Raw genomic sequence first — 22,889 nt, 5'->3', positions numbered from 1 at the left:
ATAATATCAGTGTAGAGCTGTGAACTGAAATTTTATTAATATAAAATGTACTATTTATTAATATAAAAAGTACTATTTTATTAATATAATCAATACTATTTTACTATTTACAAGCACCAAAAACACAAAGAGCTTTGATATAAATCTAACAATATATGTGTAAGATTTATGTCATGAAATTTACAAAGCAATGATGAAAAATTAAACCAGATCTAATTAAATGGAGAGAAATAAAATATCCATGTGTTGCAAAATATAGCTTTGTTAATGTAGCAATTATTCTTGAAACACTCCATAAATTCAATATTCCTACTTCAAATTCAAGCAGGTATCTTATGGATATCAAGAAGATATTTATATGGAAAGCAAATGACTAGAATAACCAAAACAAGTTTTGTAAAGAACAGATCTTAAGGGCTCATGTGATCTTTTCCAAGCCTGAATATAAAGCTACAATAATTAGCTCATTGCATAATTGGTGAAAGAAGAAACATATATCCATGGGACAGAATGGAAATGCACACAAGTATTCAGGAAATTTAATGGAGAGTTGATAGGCTTTTTTAAACAAATAATTCTGGAACAATAGGGCATCCATATGAAAAATGAAAAAGAATCGCAATCCATATTGTGGTGAATTGAATTTTGTAACCCAGTTTGGACATATTCTTGATCTTGGTCTACATTCTGGTTAGTGTGGATCCATTGTAAATAAGATTTCTTCAAGAAGTCACTTAGATTTATTGTGGTCCAACCAAATCGTGTTAGGCTTTAATCCAGATTACTGGAGTCCTTTATAAGCAGAGTGAAAATCTGATGGAGAGAGAGGCATGGGGAGCAGTCAGACCTGAAAGTCAGTGGAACTAGGAAGAGAAAAGAAAGGAAACGATGCTGTTTTGTGTATTGCCAAAGGATGGAAAAGCCAAGGAAACCCAAAGATTGTCAGTCAGAAGATATTGTATGTCCTCCCATGGCCCACTGGGTGGACTAGGGGAGAGTGTAACCTATAATGTGGACCATTGACCATGTGGTGCAGCAGTGCTCAGAGATGTATTCACCAAGTGCAATGAATGTCCCATGATGATGGAGGAGAGTTTTGTTATGTGAGGAGTGGGGGTATATGGGGACCTTATATTTTTTGAATGTAACATTAAAAAAATATATATAGACAAAAATAAAAAAATAAAAAAAAAAAGAGAAGACATTGGACCTGGGAGGAAGCAAATTTTCTAGCCTCTGAAATCAGGAGCCAATAAATTCCTGCTGCTAAGCCAAACCCATTGTATGGTATTTGTTTTGGCAGCTAGGACATTAAAATACATACCTCTCACCATTGATGCAATTTATTTAAAAATGGACATAGCCCTAAATGTATAACCTAATTCTATAAAACCTCTAAAGAAAACATATTCAGAAACTTAGTCATCATGTGTTAAGAAAGTTTTCTTAGCTAGACTTGCCAAAGCATACATCACAGAAGAAAATTTGATAAAAACAATAACTCTCTGCCTTTCTGCAACTGCAGGCAAACCTGAAGTCCTCTCTCACACAAGGCCAGGTCAAAATGGCAGAGCTCCCTTCGACTGTGTGGCTCTTCCTCAATGTCTCCGTTTATGTAAGGTTCAGCAAGAAAGTGGAAACCTGTGTCATGCTTCACTAGTATAGTCCAAGCAAAAGGGCCCCACACCCACAGGAATGGATTAGTACAAAAACATACTCTTTTTTGGGGGGTGGGGGGTGGGGAGGGTGTTCATAAAAGAACTTCAAACTCTCACAGTGCCCAAGGCCAAAAGGATTCTAATAGACACTCATATCTTTGGGAATGAAAAAATAAGAAGGCAAGGAGCTAATAGATATATTAGTGAGAATTAAGAGCTTGTGACATTGTTACAAGGGCATGCTAGAAAGTAGACTAGTTTCAAAGAAGGAAATAGAGAAGCTGTTGAATGTGGTGATAGTTGACTGAGAATAATCAAAGCACGGGAGGTCAAATAAACATGAGATTATGTTTTCAGAATGGTCATAAAGGTGATCTTTGAGGTTGGTGGCAATGGGTATAATAAAGTAGAAGTTCATTAGTTCAATATTGTTAAATATTTAATTGAGAATTTGCTTTTGTATAAATATGTTTCTGTGTCCTTCTCTGCCTGTGTTTGTGTATGCATATAAAATAAGTTACTTTCAAACAAATAATGACTGTTGGAGGTAGTGTTTTTCTCAAAAGAAAGGGAAAATACACTGGAACCAGAGATTAAAACCTACTTCGTCATTACTGGAGACAAAGGAAGGAAGAAGAAAGGAAAGGAGGGAAGGAGGGAGGGGAGGGAGGAAGGAAGGAGAGAGAAAAAAATGTTAAATCGTCATGTCAGCCTGCAAACTGGAGGATACCAGCTTTACAAAAGTGTAAAAAAAGGAAAATAAGAATGAAAGTGGGTATTTTCATTTTGATCTGAGGGAATTAAGAGAGTAAATCTCTACATTTACCTCTGCAGCCTGACCTTAGGAAGTAGAAATAATTGAGAAAGCGCCCACAAAATCCCATTATTAGAGAATGAAATTACATAACAAAAACCTAATCCTGAAATCCTCATGCAGGTGAAGTCTCCTTGAAGACAAGCTCATATGCTACAGGGAACTGACAAACAAAATTGTATAGGAGATTATCAGTCTCCCAGTGACTCTTGTGTATGCTCATTTTATTGGAACAGCAACAAGAACTCCCATTTTCTGGCAATGAGAATTGCCTTAAGAATTTATCTATCATTTTAGAGAAGTGTGAAAAATACCCTGTAATATCATTTAAAAATACATCCATTTGCTAAGAATAAAAAATGAGAACAGTTGCTTATAATTGGTTTTAACTCATTTTCTAATATGTGAAATAAAGGCTTCAGACATTTCAGCAGGTTAAAGGAAAAAAGATGAAGTACTCTTGATCATGCAGCAGAAGGTAAAACATAATGCAAAATAATTTTACTTTCCCTTTTCAGGGCATTTGCCTTTTTGGAATATGGATAATTTTCAGAAGTAAAAGTGCTTTCTCTTTTACAATGGAAACAGTGTCAAGGTACTCCTTTGCAAGATCTATCAATCTCCATATTTAAAAATAGTTAAAATTATAGTATTGTAAAGTTTTAAATGCTTTGCATGGGTTATCTCAATGAATTCTTTGTGATGATGTAGACTTATGATATAGTTTCCAATAAGATCCCTATTTTACAGTGGAACAAATAGAGGCAGAAAAGTTGGCGTTTGGATTTGAATCCAAACACTCTGGAAGAATGCTCTTAAAGTTTTTCCCTATAATGCCTAATTAAATTCTGGGAAAAAATATTTTGGCGTGATCTCGTCATTATTTCTATTTCCCCAAAAGTAGCCATCTGCTAGTTTTTTGTGCGACCTACCTGAGCCTGTTTTGTTGGGCAAAGATCCATGCTCAGATATTTTCTGACAACCGTTTTCTTTCTTTATCAAAATTTATTTTTTGGTATTCATTCCCTGAGGACCTTGCTAAGTAATTCCTTCTCACAGGCTAATGTATAAATATGCTTCATTTTGAAAGAGCCATTTTGGAGACATTAGCTATAACATTAACATGGCAAAGTATTGACGCTAATGAAGAGATTTTCAGACATCAAGCATGCTTCTTCTCTAATATGTGGAGTCACTTTGAGAGTCACTGTGTACGGTTCTGCTTGTAATTATTCAGCCTTAGCATCCAAGTCACCAAGGTAAAATCTGGACTTTTAAACATCTGGGACTCCTAGAGCTGCTAAATTGCCTTGTCAAATCACAAGCTGCCCACCCTGATATAGGGATATCAGTTTCAACAGAATTGTTCACTTTCAGGAGATGGATCAGGATGTTTATATGCATTTAACAGTGGAAACCTGATAAATTGGAAACTGACCTGGGTATTTCTTCTCTGAGCAAATGCCAAAAAGATCACATCAACATATACTTTTTGATATACTTAATGGTATGCAACCTTAAATAACATTGCCTAAAAAACTGTACAAAAGTATAGGATATTTTGTTTGCTACAAAACATTCAGAAATTTTAGAAATTTTTTAGTGAGCATCCCAGGTTCAGAGTTATGCAATTACTATTATTAACAAAGAAAACTTCCTCTTATTTTAATCTTATAGTTTGCACAACATATAATATCAATTGCAGCATTTTTCAAACTCCTAGCCATCAACTGTAAATCATGGAATACAATATATACTTTTGAATCAGGCAAATTATAATCACAAAATAGTGGCATAGAAGTCATAGAGGCTTGTCATTATTGGTTCCGAGTATATAAAATATTGCATAAATTATGCAAATGCTAAAACTACTGTAATATAGTGATGAAAATTTAACAGGTACCCACCAAATACAGAAGAGACACATTTCAAATTTCAAAAGTTTAAATTTTGTTAAGAAGCCTAAGAACCTCCTCAATGGTATCTTTGAAGCAGGTATTCCCTAATATTTATTTTAAAAGCAGAAAATTTGAGTTTACACAATATATCAAAATTCAGATTATGACCATCGATAAAAGGATCAACTTCTTATTTAGTGTCTTCCTGTATTGAAATTATCATTCCCATATATAAAATCTTCCTATGAATATTAAAAAGTAGACGTAACTTGTTTTTGTAACCCTGGCCTTATCACCCACACATTCTCTTTTGTGTCTTGAGCTACAACCTAGCCTGACATTTAAAATATGCTTCACACTTTAGGCCTATCCTGCTTTCCTCTTTAATCTAATTTTTCCATTATTCTCCATGTTATCTCTCTCTCTTTCTCTCTATACACACACATACATGCACATATTATATATATATACACATATATATATAAACACATTAACTCAATAATTACTTATGTATATTTGGAAATTATTTATATATATTTAAAACCCCATTAACTTATGCCCAAAGGGGATGGCCACTGTGCCAAACTTCCACTAATCATTAATTTTTTCTTCTTTGGGGGACTTTATAAAATCCCAACATGCAAAGAACTGATGATGAACTAATATGGACAGAGGCAGAAAGCTGTAGCTATTACCCATAACAAGGAGGCAGAGAGAAAACTTTAATGGGTGTTGGTATGACTAGATATAATCACTAACCTTGGCAAATTGGCAAATTTCTTACATTCCCTGAGTTTCAGTTGCTATGAGATTTAAATGGGTAAGCCATGCATACTTTTACAAATTCAAAAGTGGGAACTCAGTGCCTAGCACATAGTGGACACTCAGTGAATAGCTGTTGATTTGAATCTTAGTTGAGAAAGTTGAATGTAGTGAGTTAATGACTGGTATCAGTCAGCCCTGGGGAACGAGAAGCCAACCGATCAGGAGGCAAAGTGAAGAATTAGGTGTTCATGGTGAAGGTCTTGATATTCTACATAAATGATTAATGTGTGAAGGCAGAAGGCAAAAACAAATGAAAAAGGTAATTAATTGGACTTTGTGAAACTCTATGTACTGAGTTAGGAAAGAGTATTCTAAGGAAAAGTAAGAGAAGAATGAAATTCCTTTTTATCTTTTTTTAAACTAGAATAGAAAATGGGAGCTCAATTTCTTGAACCACAGCCACTTCCCCAAGATTCTTGATTAATAGCTATAAATAAATGAAATAAAGTAGTAGTGACTTGAAAGTTGGTGGTTTATATTAGCAGTATTAGAAATATAGTTTTAAAGAAGAAATAATTTCATAATTTGGGAAAGTTGCAGGAGAAAAGGTAAGCGTTGACCATAAAACTTGCTCTTAGTTTCCCAATATGGTTTCCATACCTTATACAGTGAATTCGAATTGGAATATTTCAGAGTTGGCTGAGAAAAATATTTAGCCAATAGAAGGCAATAATGTACAAGCTATTTTTTAGGGGGAGGGGGATGACATTTAGTCATTTAGTCAGGTTTGCATGTAAGGGCAAGCCCTTCACAGCAGGAAACTTTCCAGAGCTAGCTGCAGGATGTAGCAACCAGAGCTGAAGGAGAGCAGGAGGAAAACTACCAAATTCCTTATGGGAGAGGAGAATGGGAAGAGTTAGTGCTTATGGGACTAGGTGATGGTGCAGAGTAAACATAGTGGAAAGCCTCTGAGTCCAAGAGCTTCAAGTCAAATTGACTTGGAGCCTTAGAAAAGCACAGCCTTATCTCAACAGTGGAGAACAGATGTTGGGCCACTTTTGCAGGTGTACAAAGCAAGTTAACCCTAAATGGCAAAAAATTGCTTATTTGGGATGTTTTTAAAACAATTTGAGTTCGGTACTTGTGGGATTTTCCTACCTAACTCAGGCTGCTCTGAAGAAATAAACAGCATACATGGGCACTCCAAAGAAGCTGTGTTTAACTTACTTATAAAAAAAGCCAACAACTTCCCTCTGATGCACTGCATCCCTTCAAGAAGCAGCTTGGTGTTCTTAGTGGGGGGAAAATAGTTCTTTAAAGAGAGATTAGTATCATATTATTTAAAGGTAGCAAAATCCCTGAGATTGACCCTAGACTCAGTGCTCAGTCTAGTTGAAATGGAGCCATTTTGCTGTTGTGATAAAAATTATTTAAATGGCCAAAAGGATAATCACCTAGGGTGTACTGCAAATCTGATGTCCATGTAGCATCAAAGAACATACAAGTTGTAAGTAATATAGTCTTTTATCTGATGATTCATGTGTATGATCATTTTGAGAATCTATTGGCAAAAGAAGCTACATTGGGATTCTTTTTTTTTTTTTTTTAAGATTTATTTATTTATTTAATTTCCCCCCCTCCCCTGGTTGTCTGTTCTTGGTGTCTATTTGCTGCGTCTTGTTTCTTTGTCCGCTTCTGTTGTCGTCAGCAGCATGGAAGTGTGGGCGGCGCCATTCCTGGGCAGGCTGCTCTTTCTTTTTCACGCTGGGCGGCTTTCGTCACGGGCGCACTCCTTGCGCGTGGGGCTCTCCTACGCGGGGACACCCTTGCGTGGCAAGGCACTCCTTGCGCGCATTAGCACTGCGCATGGCCAGCTCCACACGGGTCAAGGAGGCCCGGGGTTTGAACTGCGGACCTCCCATATGGTAGACGGACGCCCTAACCACTGGGCCAAAGTCCGTTTCCCACATTGGGATTCTTGAAACAGAGTAGTATATGATTTAAGAGACGTGTACTAAATGTTAATGAAAAAAATGCTTTACCATATATGTCTAAGATCACTAATTTTGTCCACAAGCAATCAAGTGTTGTTTAATAATTGAGGGTCTTCCAAAATCAACTTAGTAGAATCAGTGATACATAATTGCTGACTTTTCAAAGTTCAGAAAAAGGTGTTATGGTTTATTTGGTGATATCATATAGTTTGCCAACTCTTGTGCTTGTTGACATCCCTGACACTTTGTGAAAGAGGCCTTTTTTATTCTCCCTTCATTTGTTTGGCTCTTTACCTAATTGATTTTCTGTGCTAATATACTAAAGGTCTGAAGAAGGGAGAACCTCAGGTGTGACAGATGAAATAAGGTGCTTTTAGTCATTGCTTTTATCTTCCATGTCTAATGTGTTGGTTACAGCTGTGCAGTTTAACAGCAAAATCAATATATCATTTGCTGCAGGTACCGAAAAGAATTGGGAAGCCTTTCAGTATTTTAACTATTAGATTTCCTCTGGAATTTTATTTATTTATTTATTTATTTATTTATTTATTTATTTAATGATGTTAAAAGCCACAAGGTGGTGTCATTTTTTTCCCCCCTTTTGCTTTCTTATACATTGTCTTTTCAGCCTGCTAGTTAAGTTACTTTTCTTTGGGCTTTGGAACATCTGCCAATCTAAAAGAATCCTGTAAAGTGTAAAATAAATGTTTAAAAAATCTTTTCCATTTTGTCTAAATCATCTTTGAGTTTAAACATTTAGCATATGTTCTACTGAAAATGGAACAACTTTGTATTGTGCACAAGAAGCAGTATGTGTGGGGGCACTTGGGTAATTTCTCATGTAAATGGTTGCTTTTATTGCCAGTTTCCCATTTTGCTTTGGCAATGACATGGTTTCAGCCTGAAAATAGGAAAAAATAAAAAAACCTCATTAGATTATTTTCCTTGTTCAATATTCTCCTGCATACATGTATGTCTTTTATTACTCTCAATTGTTTCATGTATGTTAATTTTACTTTCTTAGCTTGAGAGTAAGCTTCGACAGGGTGGGAAATGTGTCATTAGCTTCTCTCTATTCCCTAACACTGACAAGCACAGGACCAGCAACATGGGCTAAGAGCAGCTCACACAGATTTGAAACCTCACACAGAATCTATCAAGTCACCTTACACATAGTGGGTTCTTAAGAAAAGACTGTTGAAAGTATTTTTAAAAATTAAGGGCTCACTAATTCTTGAGTTTTCTTCATAAGCTGTGCCTACATAAAATTTATGAAAGTATCTGTTTTATTGAAGAATTCATTCTTAAAGTAGATTTATGCCTTAATATTTGTTTAAAAGATGACTTTAATTAACATGTTTCTTTCCAAGAAGAAGCAGCTTTAAGTGAAGTAGATATAATACAGTCGTGCTGAAAACACATTGGTTTTTAACCTATTTTCCACATTGTAGCATATTATAAATATTCATTGCTTTGATCTTAACATCTACAAAGTTTAAGGACTTGGAAGTTTCCTCATGCTCAAAATTATGAATAAGGACTAATGAAAAATAAATTAACTAAGATGATTAATTAATTTTAAAATGTAATGTCAAGGATATGTTGCAGGAGACAAAATGTGGGTTGAAAAGGTGGAGCTAACTCTGAATGTATATAAAATGTTTAATAAGGTCAGTTGTAAATAAGTGGAAATGGGTGGAGTCAATGGTAGCACATTATAATGAGTATAACTAACACTGCTGATTTATAAATGTGTTTGTGCCTGAAAGGGGTAGTATAGGGAGGTTAATGTTAATTGAAAGACAGCTAGAGGGTACTATTGATTTGGGTGGTAAATGAAGATTGTGATTAATAATATAAATACAAGAATGTTCTCCTCCTACAAGATGTTAAGAATGTGGTGATACATCAGAGAAATATAGCTAATGTAACTTAATGTAACTTATAGACTATCATTATTAATATTTTAATATTTTTGTAGCAAAGGCAAAAAGAAGGTACTATATTCATTGCTAAAGGTTAAAAAAGAATATGAAGTTGAGTTTTATGAGATATGAATATGATTAAGAATTTTTGTCCTCATTTTATTCATTAACAAGGAGATCTTGGTCATACCATTTAACCAATCTGTGCCCATTTATTTATCTTTCTGAATACTAGAGAAGGTATTGAGTTTGTTCTTAGGATTAAATGAGATAAATATGTCTGGATGGAATTTTTTTTTTATAAAGGTTCCTTATTTGAGGTAGAAGCTTACAGTTACCAGGCCATAAAGCACAAGTCACTCCCCTTACCAACGTTTATTTCCACATGTTGGAGCAAGACAGAATACCAACATCAGTAAGGATTCAGATTTCCTGGGTTCCTCTCTTCCTGGGGCTTGCCTCTGTCTGGCTCAGCTGCTCTGTTATGTCCACAGGGCCAGCTGTAGACTTTTAGACAAATGGCTTGTTTCTCTTTCTGGGGCCCTCTCTCTTTCCTTATGACCAAGCTCCTCTGTGAGCTTAATTCCTGGGGCTCCAGCTCAAGACTCCAACCTCCCTTCTCTGCAGTGCAGTTTTTCTGTGATTCCACAACATCTGACTGATGTTCCAGTCAAAGCCTTAGTCATTATTTAATCAACTAATAGTAAAACCTCTGAATCCAATACAATTCTAATACGCCCAGGGAAAAGGCCAGTTTACAAACATAATCCAATATTTCTTTTTGGAATTCATTGATAACATCAAGCTGTTATACAGAGTTAACATTCTAAAAATTTAAAATGTACATGTGGAAGAAAAGAGTACAAGACAAAGAGATACAGGAAATGATGGCCTATCCAAAAGAAGAGGTTAAAAGTCCAGAAAACAATGAAGAAGAATAGAATGCAGACATACCAATACAGCTCTTAAAAAGAAAAAGATCTTCATATTGCTCAAAGAGATGAAGGAAAAGAAAGACAAACAATGAAAGGATATCAGGAAAATATGAGGCTAAACATGAAGAAAAATAGACCCCATCACATATTGTTCACACTATTGAAAGCAAAGGACAAGAAGAGTGTTCTGGAAATTGCATGTGCCTCAAGCAGCTGGGCACTCATCTACCACATAGGAGGTCCCAGGTTCAGTTCCCAGTGACTTCTAAAGAAGATGAGCAGACAATCAGCAGACAACAAGCAGAAAGATGAGGGAGCAGGGGAAATCTAGAAAATAATAACAACAAAAACATAAAGAAATAGGAATAGAAGGAAATTTTGGATGGAATTTTTTAAAGTAATGCTTCTGTAATTTATTAAGTTGCCTTTTGTCTGTTCTTTTATTTTCTTTAAGTTGAAATAAAGTTTACCTAAAAAGAAAAAAAAAAAGAGATGTCACCTTGGGCTGTAATTATTTGTGATCATCTTGGGACTGGGGGATCCGCTTCCAAGATGTGTACTCACATGACTGGCCAGTCAGTGTTGCTTGTTGTTAGGAGACTCTCCATAGGACTTCTTTAGGTACCCTTACAACAGCTGTCTTCACCCAAGGCAAGAGCTCTAAGTGTGAAAGCAAGAGGAAGCCACAATGCCTTTTATGAACTAGCTTCATAGGTCATATTCCTCCATTTCCACAGTACACTATTATTTCATGGGTCAGGCCTATTTAATATGAGAGAAACTATACCCACACATAAACTGATGAGGTGAAAATTGTTGGACTCATCCTCACAGAGTTACTCAGCTTTAATTGGGCCAGGCCTTTTTGCAAAACAAAATTGCACTCTGTTGATCAAAACCCTCAATAGTATAACACGTAGAGTAAAATCTAAAGCCTCACCTAGCTCCTTACCTCAAGGCCTATGTGATCTAGCCCCTCTCTACCTATCCATCATCTTCTCCTAACTCCTCTCTCCCTTAATCACTCTACTCCAGCCATACTGGCCTTCTCTTTTTTTGAACATACACAATTTTTTTTCTATCCCAGAATATTTGCATTTGCTGTTTCCTCAACTTGGAACCCTCTTCTCCTGGACTCTTGCATGACTCCTTCCCACACTTCATTTCTTAGCTCAGAAATTCTCTTCGACCTCCTTCAAAGTACCTTCCATGGCTACTGTGTTTGGGATGGCAACCCTTCCCACCCACATCTCTAAATCTTTCCTCTATGTGGTGTTTCTAAATAGCAATTGTCACAACCTAACATTTAAAAATAAGGATATGTCACATTATAGAATGTTGGCGAATCTCTTCCTTGATCTACTTCAACAAAATATGCAAACGTCACATTTTTTCATAATGATGACTCTGAAACAAAGACTAAAACAAAATGATCCCAGTTTACACTAGGATTAATATTAACTCAATTCACATTACTTTGGTATGTGTGTGTTTTATTTCATTTTAGTAATTTAAAAAGTGTAATAATTCATTAAATCACTAATGTGGTTTGTTGCAGTGGAGTAGAAAATTAAGCTTAATTGAATGTCCTAATTTTCAATCATTCCTTATATAGTTTTTAGAAAACAAACTTTTTAAAGGTTTCATAAATAATATAAATAATTATTACAATAGCTAAATATCAATTTATCCCAGGGATAATTTGATTCCTCTTGGATCCCTCTAGAATCTGATATGATTTTGATAGTAAAACATACAGATGCATTTAATTACATAAGAAAACATTTATATAGATGTAACATATTTCATAGCAATTATTAATTAGTGTTAATTTTTTTCTTCATATGAGACATCTGGTATTAATCTTCAATGGTTTTTTCTAAGGTGTGGCAGGTTTCTTCTGAGCTAATCATGTATATCAGGTTCCATTTTATTGTAATTGTACAAATCTGTGCTTAAATTGTTCTGACTTAAGCAAGTGTTGGAATAAGGCTGATTCATACAAAGATGTGTCTCCACAGTAAAACAGATTCCTCACAACAATTACAGAATTGCTTTTCTAAATAGCATTATTGCTTGCTTACTAGAGAATAGTTGACTGGGTTTAGTTAATCAAGTGATTAAAGAAGTGAATCTTTCTGTTATTTTTATGACTACGTTTGCCTGATATGCTTGCGTTTGATCAGAGAATGATACCATGTGACTGATTCCATGTGACTGAAGTTCACAGCTGAGCACAAAGAACAGTGTTTGACTTGGTACAACACAATCTGAAGCAGAAAACAGACTCAAAATCCTCCATGTTGTAGCAAAATATGCTGGTCTAGAGACAATGCAATTTTCTATGCCATATTAGCATGCTTTAGACAGGAGAACACAACCTATTTCTGCCCAGAAATAGAACTTCCCTAAAGGGGAGAGATGTCTTTACATTGCTTACATGTCATTATGTTGGTGTGAATCAAACAGCCTCAGGCTGTGTCTGCATTTGCATTCTGATGGCATAATATTTTCATTGCGGTGCTCAAGTGGCTTTAATCTCCTTCATTGTTTAATTGGGGCAGTAGCCAATTTTATGGTATATTGATACTGTGGCAAACTTGACCAAGGCTGAATTACCAATTTTCTGAAACATGTCCAGGGAAAGAATGGACTTACTGTGGTTGTTAGTAAAGAAAGTGGGTAATAATGTCATGAGAAGCAAAAGTAAAAATATGTAAGATCTCAATTCTCTAGAAATAAAAAGGCACTAACAGAATAATTATATTCTTTCTCCTTCTGGAAAAGACATACCTAGATTATATACAATATGTATGAATTATGTGTTATCATTAAGAATTATATGACTAGAATTTCTAGAGCAACTACTATATGCTTTGTATCCTGCAAGCATACTGGGAGATACAAATAAGAATAAGACATGGTTACTGGATACTAGGAATTTATAACCCAGTGGTAGAAATGGTCATTCGCACAGATATTTAGAATTTAGGCAATGAAAAGATTAGACAAGGTATAGATGGAACCTTAGCTTGACAAATGGGGTGCTCAGTGGTATAGTTCCCAAGCGGCAGTCACTTGTCTACTTTCAACAACACATTTCATCTAACATATTCTTCAGTATGCCTCAAGATGATCACAAAATCATTTTTTGGGGGGACATATTGATATTTATGATAGTTCTATTCATATGCCTCATTCTCGTCAAAATATATTCACCACCGGGTAATATTTTTGTATCATTCCTTAATGTATTTTTTAAAAAGTTATACAAAATTGTGATGAAAGTCATCACCAGTAATAAGTAAATGAGGGAAGAGTAGAGCTCCAGCTATATTTTTTTTAAAGATTTATTTTATTTTTATTTATTTCTCTTCCCTCCCCCCACCCCTCCCCCCCGGTTGTCTGTTCTCTGTGTCCATTTTGCTGCATGTTCTTCTTTGTCTGCTTGTTGTTGTCATCGGCATGTGAATCTGTGTTTCTTTTAGTTGCGTCATTGTGTCTTGTCCGCTCTCCATGTGTGCGGCGCCATTCCTGGGCAGGCTGAACTTTCTTTCGCGCTGGGCGGCTCTCCTTATGGGACGCACTCCTTGTGCGTGGGGCTCCCCTACTCGGGGGACACCCCTGCGTGGCAGGGCACTCCTTGCGCGCATCAGCACTGAGCGTGGGCCAGCTCCACACGGGTCAAGGAGGCCCTGGGTTTGAACTGCAGACCTCCCATATTGTAAACAGATACCCTAACCACTGGGCCAAGTCCGCTTTCCTCCAGCTACATTTTGATATGGCTTCTCTGTTTCTGAAGTGTATTCTTATTAGCTTTTAGCAAAGGACAGTGTTATAGATGTATGTACATAAACCTTTTTTAATTAGAGAAATTATAGTTTTACAGAAAAATCATGAAAAAATAAAGTATTTCCATGCCCTCCCCATTATTAACACTTTCTATTAGTTTGGTACCTTTGTTATAATTGAACTAAGAATATTATAATTATAGTATTAATTATAGCCTTTAGTTTACATTACGGTATATCTATTTTCTAATATACTGCCCTTTTATTAACAAAATTGCATTAGTGTGATGCATTTGTTATAATTCATGAAATAATATTTCTAAGATTGTACTTTTAACTATAGACCATCATTACAATAGGATTCACCATTTTGTGTAGTCCTATGTTTTATCTTTTAATTTTTATTCTTATGACATATATTCAATAAAAAATTTCCCCTTTAACCACATTCATATATATAATTCAGTGCTGCTAATTATGCTCACAATGCTGTGCTACCATTACCACCATTCATTTCCAAAACTTTACAATCAACCCAAACAGAAATTCTGTACAGATTAAGCATTGACTCCCCATTCCCTACACCTAACGCCTGGTAACTATATAGTATTAATAGATTCTAACTTCCTGAAATGACTTACTCTACTTATTTCATATCAATGAGATCATAAATATTTGTGTCTGGCTTACTTCACTCAACATAATGCCTACAAGTTTCATCCATGTTGTCATATGGACCAGAACTTTTTAATGCTGAATAATTCATTATATGTTTATACTATTTTGTTTACTTATTCATTAGTTGATGGACATGGGTTGCTGTCATCTTTTGGCAATTGTGAATAATGCTACTATGAATACTGGTGTGCAAATATCTGTTCTAGTCACTGTTTTCAGTTCTTCTGGGTATATACCTAGTAAAGGCATTGTCAAGTCATATGGTATTCTATCTTGCTTTCTGAGGAGCTGCCAAACTGTCATCCACAATGGATGCATCATTTCACATTCTCAACCGCAATGAATTTGTATTCCTATTTCTCCACATCCTCTCCGACACTTGCAATTTTCTGTTTATTTTAATAGTAGTCATTCTAGTGGGTGTGAAATGATATCTTATTGTGGTTTTGATTTGCATTTCCCTAATAGCTAATGATGTTGAGCATCTTTTATGTGCTTTTTGGTCATTTTTATATTCTCTTTGGAAAATGTCTATTCAAGCCTTTTACCAAATTATTAATTGCCTTTTTGTTTGCTTTTTTAGTTAAGTTGAAGATTTCTTTTTATATCTTAGATATTAAAATATTAAAACCTTATCAGGTATGTGGTTTCCAAATATTTTCTCCCATTGAGTAGGTTGTCTTTTCACTTTTGTGATAAAGTCCTTTGATGCTCAAGTTTTCTGTTTTGATTAGGTCCCATTTATCTATTTTTTCTACTGTAACTTATGCTTAGAGTGTAAAGTCTAAGAAAGCATTGCCTACCACAGTGCTTCCTGACATTTTCTTCTTTGAGTTTTATATTTATGTCTTTGATTGATTTTTAAATATATATGTATCTTTATTAGAGAAGCTGTGAGTTTACAAAATAAGCATGCATACTGTGCAGAGTTCTCATACATCACCCCTCACCAACACCTTGCATTGTTGTGAAATATTTGTTACAGATTATGAAAGAACATCATCAGACTGTGAGCACTAACTCTGGTCTATATATTACATTTGGTATATTTTTCCGTACACCCCCTATTATTGGCACCATATATTAGTATTGTACATTGTTAGAGTTCAAGAAAGAACACTCTCATATTGTACTATTAACCATAGTCCATCTTCTACATGGTATATAGACCCAATCTTGCAGAATCTATCTAAAATTTATACTCAGTGACTCTCATGTTCATCAGAATTGTGCAGCCATTCTCTCAATAAAGTTTGAATGTTTTCCTTAGTCTAAAAGAAAAAATCCCATAACCCTTTATTATTGATTACTGTGGCTTTGCAATAAGCTGTAACGACAGGAAGAGAGAGTCCACCAACTTTATTCTTTTTCATGATGGTTTTGGCTATTTGGGGGCTCTTACCCTTTCAATTAAATTTGACAATTGGCTTTTCCATTTCTGGAAAAAAGGCTCTAGGAAATTTGATTAGGATTGCCGTGAATCTGAAAATCATTTTGGATAATATTGGCATCCTAACAATATTTAAGTCTTCCCATCTATGATCATGGAACAGCCTTCAATTTATTTAGATTTTCTTTGATTTCCTTTAGAAAAAATTTTGTAGTTTTCCATGTATAAGTTCTTTAAATTTATTCCTAGATATTTGATTCTTTAGTTGCTATTATAAATGGATTTTTTCTTGATTTCCATACCAGATTGCTCATTTTTAGTGTACAGCAACATTACTGATATTTTTTGCCTGTTGACCATGCTACTTTGCTGAGTTTGCTTTTTTGTTCTATTAGCTTTGTTATGTATATTTTTTAGTCTTTCTCTATATAGGATCTTGTCATCTGCAAATAGTGAAAGCTTTACTTCTTCCTTTCCAATTTGGATGCATTTTTTTTTCTTTTTTTCTGCTGTGACTAGAACTTCCAGCACAATATTGAACAACAGTGGGGTGACAGTCCTTGTCTTATTCTGGATCTCAGAAGGAGAGCTATTAGTCTTCCATTGTTGAGTATTATGTCAGCTGTGGGTTTTTCATATATACCCTTTTTATGTTGAGGAAATTGCCTTCTAACCATCTGTTTCTAAGTGTTTATATCATGAAGGGGTGATGGATTTTGTCAAATAACTTTTCAGCACCAAGTAAGATGATCATATGTTGGTTTTTTTCCTTCATATTTTTCAATGTCATATATTGCATTAATTGATTTTCTGTTGAATCCACACTTGCATACCTGTGATAAAACCCACAGATCATTGTGTATTATTCTTTTAATGTGTTGTTGGATTCAATTTGCTAGGATTTTTGCAAATATATTTTTAAGGGAAAATGGTCTGTAATATTATTTTCTTGTAGTATACTTATCTAGCTTTGGTCTTATGGTGATGTTGGCCTCATAGAATGAGTTAAGTAATATTTCTTCTTGTTCAATTTTTTGGAAGAGTTTGAGCAGATTTGTCAACAATTCTTCTTAGAAGGATTAGTAGAATTCATCTGTGAAGCCATCTGGTCCTGGGCTTTTCTTTGTTGGGAGGTTTTTCATGATGCAGTCTCTTTACTTTGTCATTAGTCTCTTGACATCTTCTGTTTCCTCTAGATTCAGTGTAGGATATTCATGCATTTCTAGGAATTTGACCATTTCATCTAGGTTGTCTAATTTGTTGACTTACAGTTGTTTATAATATTTTCTTATCACCTCCTTATTTCTGTAGGGTAAGTAGTAATGTCCCCGCTCTCATTTTTTATTTTATTTATTTGCATCTTCTTTCTTTTTTTCTTTGTCAGTCTAGTTAATGGTTTGTCAACTTAAATCATCTTTTCAAGGACAAACTTTTGGCTTTGTTAGCATTTCTATTGTTTTTTATTCTCTGTTTTATTTATTTCTGGTCTAATCTTTGTTATTTCTTTTCTTCCACTTGGTTTTTGTTTAGTATGCTGTTCTTTTCCTCCAGATGTGAAGTTAGTCTTTGATTTTAGCTCTTTCTTCCTTTTTGCTGTAGGCATTTAGGGCTATAAATTTCTCTCAAAAGACTTTTTTTGGGGGGTAAAATTTTTATGGAATATTTTTTTCCACCCTTACAACTTTCAATATATTTGAGTGTTTGGGTCTAAGGTGAGTGCCTTAAAAACAACATATAAATGGATGATGTTTTTAATTCATTCTGCCAACCTATGTGTTTTGATTAAGGAGTTTCTCTCTTTCATAGGGTTTTAATGTTGGTTGGCTTTGTGCTAAGGTTCTTCTTTGAAGCTTGGTTAACTTATTCTGATATGCATTTCAATTTTTAGTATTGCTTTTTTTATGTGCAATTGTTTCATCTCCAGGAGAAAGCTTCTTTTCCTCTTCCTTCTCCTGAAATCTTGATCCTTTCTGGTTGTTTTTGTGCAGAATTTTCTCAGAGCTCTTACAATTTGTTTCCATTTTAGTATCCTGCTCCAGGAACCCATATGGGTCAATCCAGAAAAAGGAGTCATCCAGAAAGGTTTGTTTCACGTTATGTGGTCTGGCAAACAAAGACTGGATGGAGTGAGTGCACCCTTCCCAGCAGTTCTGCTGTGGTCTCTCTCTCTTTTGTCCCCTAGGGGCCCCTTTGTATGTGGCACTCCTCAGCAGCTTGTGCTGTGTCCTAGGTTTCTGTGGACTTGAATTCCTGTGCTTGGATATGCATAGGGTTCTAACTTGCTGCTGTGAATGGCTCTATAGTTTTCATCAGTGATAAAAGGGACCTGGGCTGTGATGCTTCTGTGAGTTTTCTGTAGTTCTTTGGTACTGGGGGAGCAGGAAGCAGTCAGTCAGTTCTGGGAAGAAAATCTCCTATCTGTTCTTGGAGATTATTCCTCTTTTTCTTTAGTTCAGCTTCTGTGGAGCCCTTCTTCAGTCTCTATCATCCTCCACTGTTCTAAGAAAGTGGAATTTGCCCTCTTATTACTTGATTCTGAGGGAAAATTCTTCCAGGGGATCTTTTACATCACCATGTTGATGACATTACCCAGACATGTTCTTGGTGCTTGTTTTCTGTTGTGATATCATTAACTACATACTATCAAATGTTATTGTCTAGAGGTAATATTGAGCATAAGATGTAGTGGCATGTCTCAAAGCCAAGGTGATTTATTAAAAATAAAAATAAAAGCACTTATTTTCCAGGAGAGGTTCTTATGTTTCAGGCATAATACATACTTTTTAATAGGATTTAAAGAAAAAACAATAACAACAACAAAAAACCCACATGATCTAGAGAATTTCAGACTCTCTGCATAATGTCCTGGGCAAGATCAACTCTGATTTGAAAGACAACAAAAGTATAATTTATTCTGCTTTACTTATGAAAAAATAGAATCCACTGGCTGAGAATCTACCTAGAATTTTGGAAAGGTGGGAAGAAAATGATCTGCAATTTTTTTCATTAATTATTTAAAAACAAAAAGGTATTGTCTACTAGATGCCAGGTAGTATATAAATACTGGCAGCATAAAGATGAACCATGGTTTCAAAAAACTTGCTTTGAAGAAAAGGAGTAAGGATGGATACCAAAGAGAAGTCAATCAGACTATATCTTTGGAGAGTTCCTTATACTCTCAATCCCAATATAAACACAAAATGGTATTGGAAATCATTCTCCGTGACTGCCTAGGCCTGGCTTCACTCCTTAGGATATGTATAGGGATGCTATTTTTTGAAACTACATTGGGTTTTTTCAGTGAGTTTATGAAAATAGTACAGAAAAGGCAGGTTGTAGCAAAATATCAAAATTGAAACCATTTTACTCTCTTCACTCCTTAAATCCTACCCCTAAATAGAATAAAATCATGAGATTTTGTTTATTTATTGGGGGGGGTGCTATTTTAACAAATATTTCTTGACAGAATAGCTATAATTTCTAGGTACTAACTTAAAAAAAGAAATGAATGCAATTGTCTTACTTAGGAAGAAAATCATATGCTTTTTAGACTGTCAAACAGTTAACTCTTTCATTGAAGCCTGACTGTCTTTGCCATGGTGCAAAAGGAAGACATGTGTGCCTTTACCTACTATTATTTACTCTGTTATAACCAATCACAGGTTTACTCTGTCTGCCCTCAAAGTTCCTTATTGGTATGATGTGTTACAAGATATTATATAAATGGTAAGGTAAATTATGGCTTTCAGTTTTATTTTTCAACAAAAGGGAGTGAGTGGAAGTCTTGTTATATAGGAGCACAGTGAAAATATTTAATTTATTCAAGAAAAATGCATTTCCGCATTGATTTGAAAATTTTCCCGTGATAATCTCAGCAGGATCTTGCCGAAACTTTTCAGTATAAGCTGTCTAGGCATAAGAAGTAAAAGAAAATATGCGGATGTGCATGTGTAGGAAGGTTTGAATACAGGGATGACATTTGCTTACTATTCCTATCTTTTGTGAAACACTCAGTGTCTGTGAACATTGCACTCTTTCCAGGACTCTCAGTGTGCCATTATTTGTAAGCTTTCATTGAAATGGAAAGAATCAGAATAGGAGGGCAGTTGCTCCAATAGATTATTTTGCAGCAAATGGCTGATTGGTAAGATAAATTTATACTGTTTCAGACCACTTAACTTAGTGTTTCTTGCAATAGAACTGCAAGTGGATACAGATATCTGAGTGTCATCAAGGCATATAGCCATACTATAATTGGCTCTTTTGTCTATTTTTTTCTATATATTTCAGCTTATGTACAATGTAACTCTAAATTGCCTTTTCTGTAATGTTGAAATCAGTTGATCTACAAAACACATGCATTACTATTTCTGCAAGATCAATTCTTGCATGAAAGAGGCTCTGTTTAATTTATGAAATGCAGCATGAATGGAGCCATTTGTATGTGAAAAGTAAAAGAAAATAAAAACCAACACATTCTTTTTTATATGCAAATTATTAAATCATATAAAGTGCTTGAATAATTATTATTATAAAAGATAAGACTGCTTTGGGTGTAAGAACCTCTTATAATAATAATAGCAATAATAATAAAATCCTTAATGAAGTTCAATGTGGAAAGCATTTTCAACATGAGTAGTGGTACTTTGCAGGCACTGAATAATATTCATATATTTCCTATATTCTAAACATTGTTTTAACTTTATCCATATCCCCTGTGGAAGTTAAAGCACCTTCCCATTGTTCAAATTCATGGAAATCTACAGAAAGTCAAATCCTAGACATCCATAAAATAGTAAGACCTAAAGAGTGCTAAATGGTTAATTTTGCACTTAGGTGTCTGACAGGCAAGAAGAACTTCAGAAAAACACTTTATATTCCAGCAGTCCTTATGATAACTTTCCTCCTGATTTAATCCAAATGTTAATGACCCTTGGAACACCAATGCAATTAAGATATGGCCATTCCACAATGTACGTAAGTCATGTATGCCACAAAAGTTGTGTAAGCTAATAAGTTAAAACAAAGTATAGATTTTATAAGAGGGAGAGTGTCAAGTATTATTTAAATTAACATCTGGGGAATGATTAATGATAAAAAATAACATGGTCATCTTTAACTTGAGAAATTTCAAGTTCCCTTTTAGGGACCATATTTCATCTTTCATTTCTCAATGATGTGGGTAGAGATACTATTCTACTAATACAAAGTATTCTCCACCACAAGTTAAATACTAACCCAGTCAAGGGCTACCTTATGAATACTCTATGGATATGTAACATAAAACTAAAAGTTCTAGGTTACTAAGATTGCTTGGAATCCCCTGAAATAGATACCACATTCCTACAAACTTCTGCAGCACACAAGGCATAGTTTATATATCTGGGATATATGGCTTATTAGGTTGCTGTCATCAACTTTCATTTTTTCAGTTGAATTGTGCTTGATGAATTTTATCAATATGCAATGCTATCTCTGTTTTTTAAAAAGCATTATGTTGAACACTGTTGGATGTTTTGAAACAGTTGTGATACTTCAGTTCAAAGGAAGTGTCATTTTAGCAAAGTGTGAAGTGTGTCGTATGTATACAGGCCCTAAAGCATTTTCTACTTCTTTATGATGTAGTGGTGTAGAAGTATAATCCAGACCATTACCTCTGGTGCTTTCCAGGACAGAGAAGTACATTATATTAAATTAGTAGTAGACAGATGAAAGCTTTTTCTACACAGCACAGAAAAGCCATGAATTTGCAATATCACTGATAAGTCCTAAACCCTCTTATGGGTCATTGCAGATTGTTTGCAAATGGCCATCCTCTGACCACCAAGGGAACATTTGAAATATTTTCCCCTTTTTGTGAAAGCTCTGAAACTTAAGTTTAGTGAGAATATCTTTGTAGAAAAGATGGTGCATGTGTGTATTTTTGTGTTTGTGATGCCAAATCTTTCATCTATTATCAATGGAGTAGCATATATTTTTCTTTTTAAAAATACACTATGACTTCTTTGTCCAATGTGAGACATATCTGACCCTATTCATCCTACTTGAAAAGGGAAAAGAGTCATAAAGTAGATTTTTATTATTATTATTACTATTATAAATAATGGAGGACAGTAAACTCCATTTCTTATCATAAGGATGAACAGTTTCAAGACTTATCCTCCTACTAAAACTTCTAGAAAACTAGGCAGAAGATATGAAATTATTGTTTTCAGTCATTGAACAAGAGGAAGCATGGAACTGCAATCCTTGCAAAAAAAATTATTATATATAAAACAGCTGTTCTAATTTCCCCCATGGGGCAATTTCCAGATAACAGCATAAGATGGGTGATCTTCCAGATCTATGAAAGAGATTCAGAAATATTTATCTATTTAGTTCTCCCTTATCTTTGAATAACAATTTATGCATACATAGATAATTTGACAAGACTGAAGGAAAGGGCAAGATAAGGGCAGAGTAAGAGCTCCTAGAGTCAGTTTGTGCTACAGGGTAGTTAGTAATTACCCAGATCTATTTAAATCAACTGTTTGGGGGACCCAGGAGACCAGTAAAGTGTGGTGCAACATGCTTGGAAGAATGGATGGAGGAGACTGGCCAACTGCAGTGAAGATTAAAGTACCATTTTCCAAAAATGGGGGAGGAGGGGAAGAGGGAGAAGAGATGGTTGGGCACCAACATAAGCTACTGATTAGTAAATTAAGCTGGCTAAACTCCAATCCTAAGAACAGCTAAAGTTTGAAACTGTCCATGTCAGAGAGATGTTAGCCTCCATTTAAACTCTATCCGCAGCATAATGGGAAGTGGGTCTGATTGGAAATCACAGTGAAGGTAGGAACCAGATTCTTTCCACTCAGGTTGGATTGCAGCCCTAGCCTAGGCTCCAGGCCCCCTCTGGCAGGGAAGAAGCAGGGGAGCATCTGCACCAGCTTCTCTTAACAACTGCAGGCACTTTTAGCTTATGAATAAGACTGGTGGACAAACTTATGGATACATTTCCACCCCAATAAGATAGGAGGGGGGCAGTTCTTCCTCATCTTC

This window comes from Dasypus novemcinctus, chromosome 11, assembly GCF_030445035.2.
Source record: "Dasypus novemcinctus isolate mDasNov1 chromosome 11, mDasNov1.1.hap2, whole genome shotgun sequence".
NCBI lineage: Eukaryota > Metazoa > Chordata > Mammalia > Cingulata > Dasypodidae > Dasypus > Dasypus novemcinctus.
The sequence above is the reverse complement of the archived record's forward strand: the minus strand, read 5'-3'. Positions refer to the sequence as shown.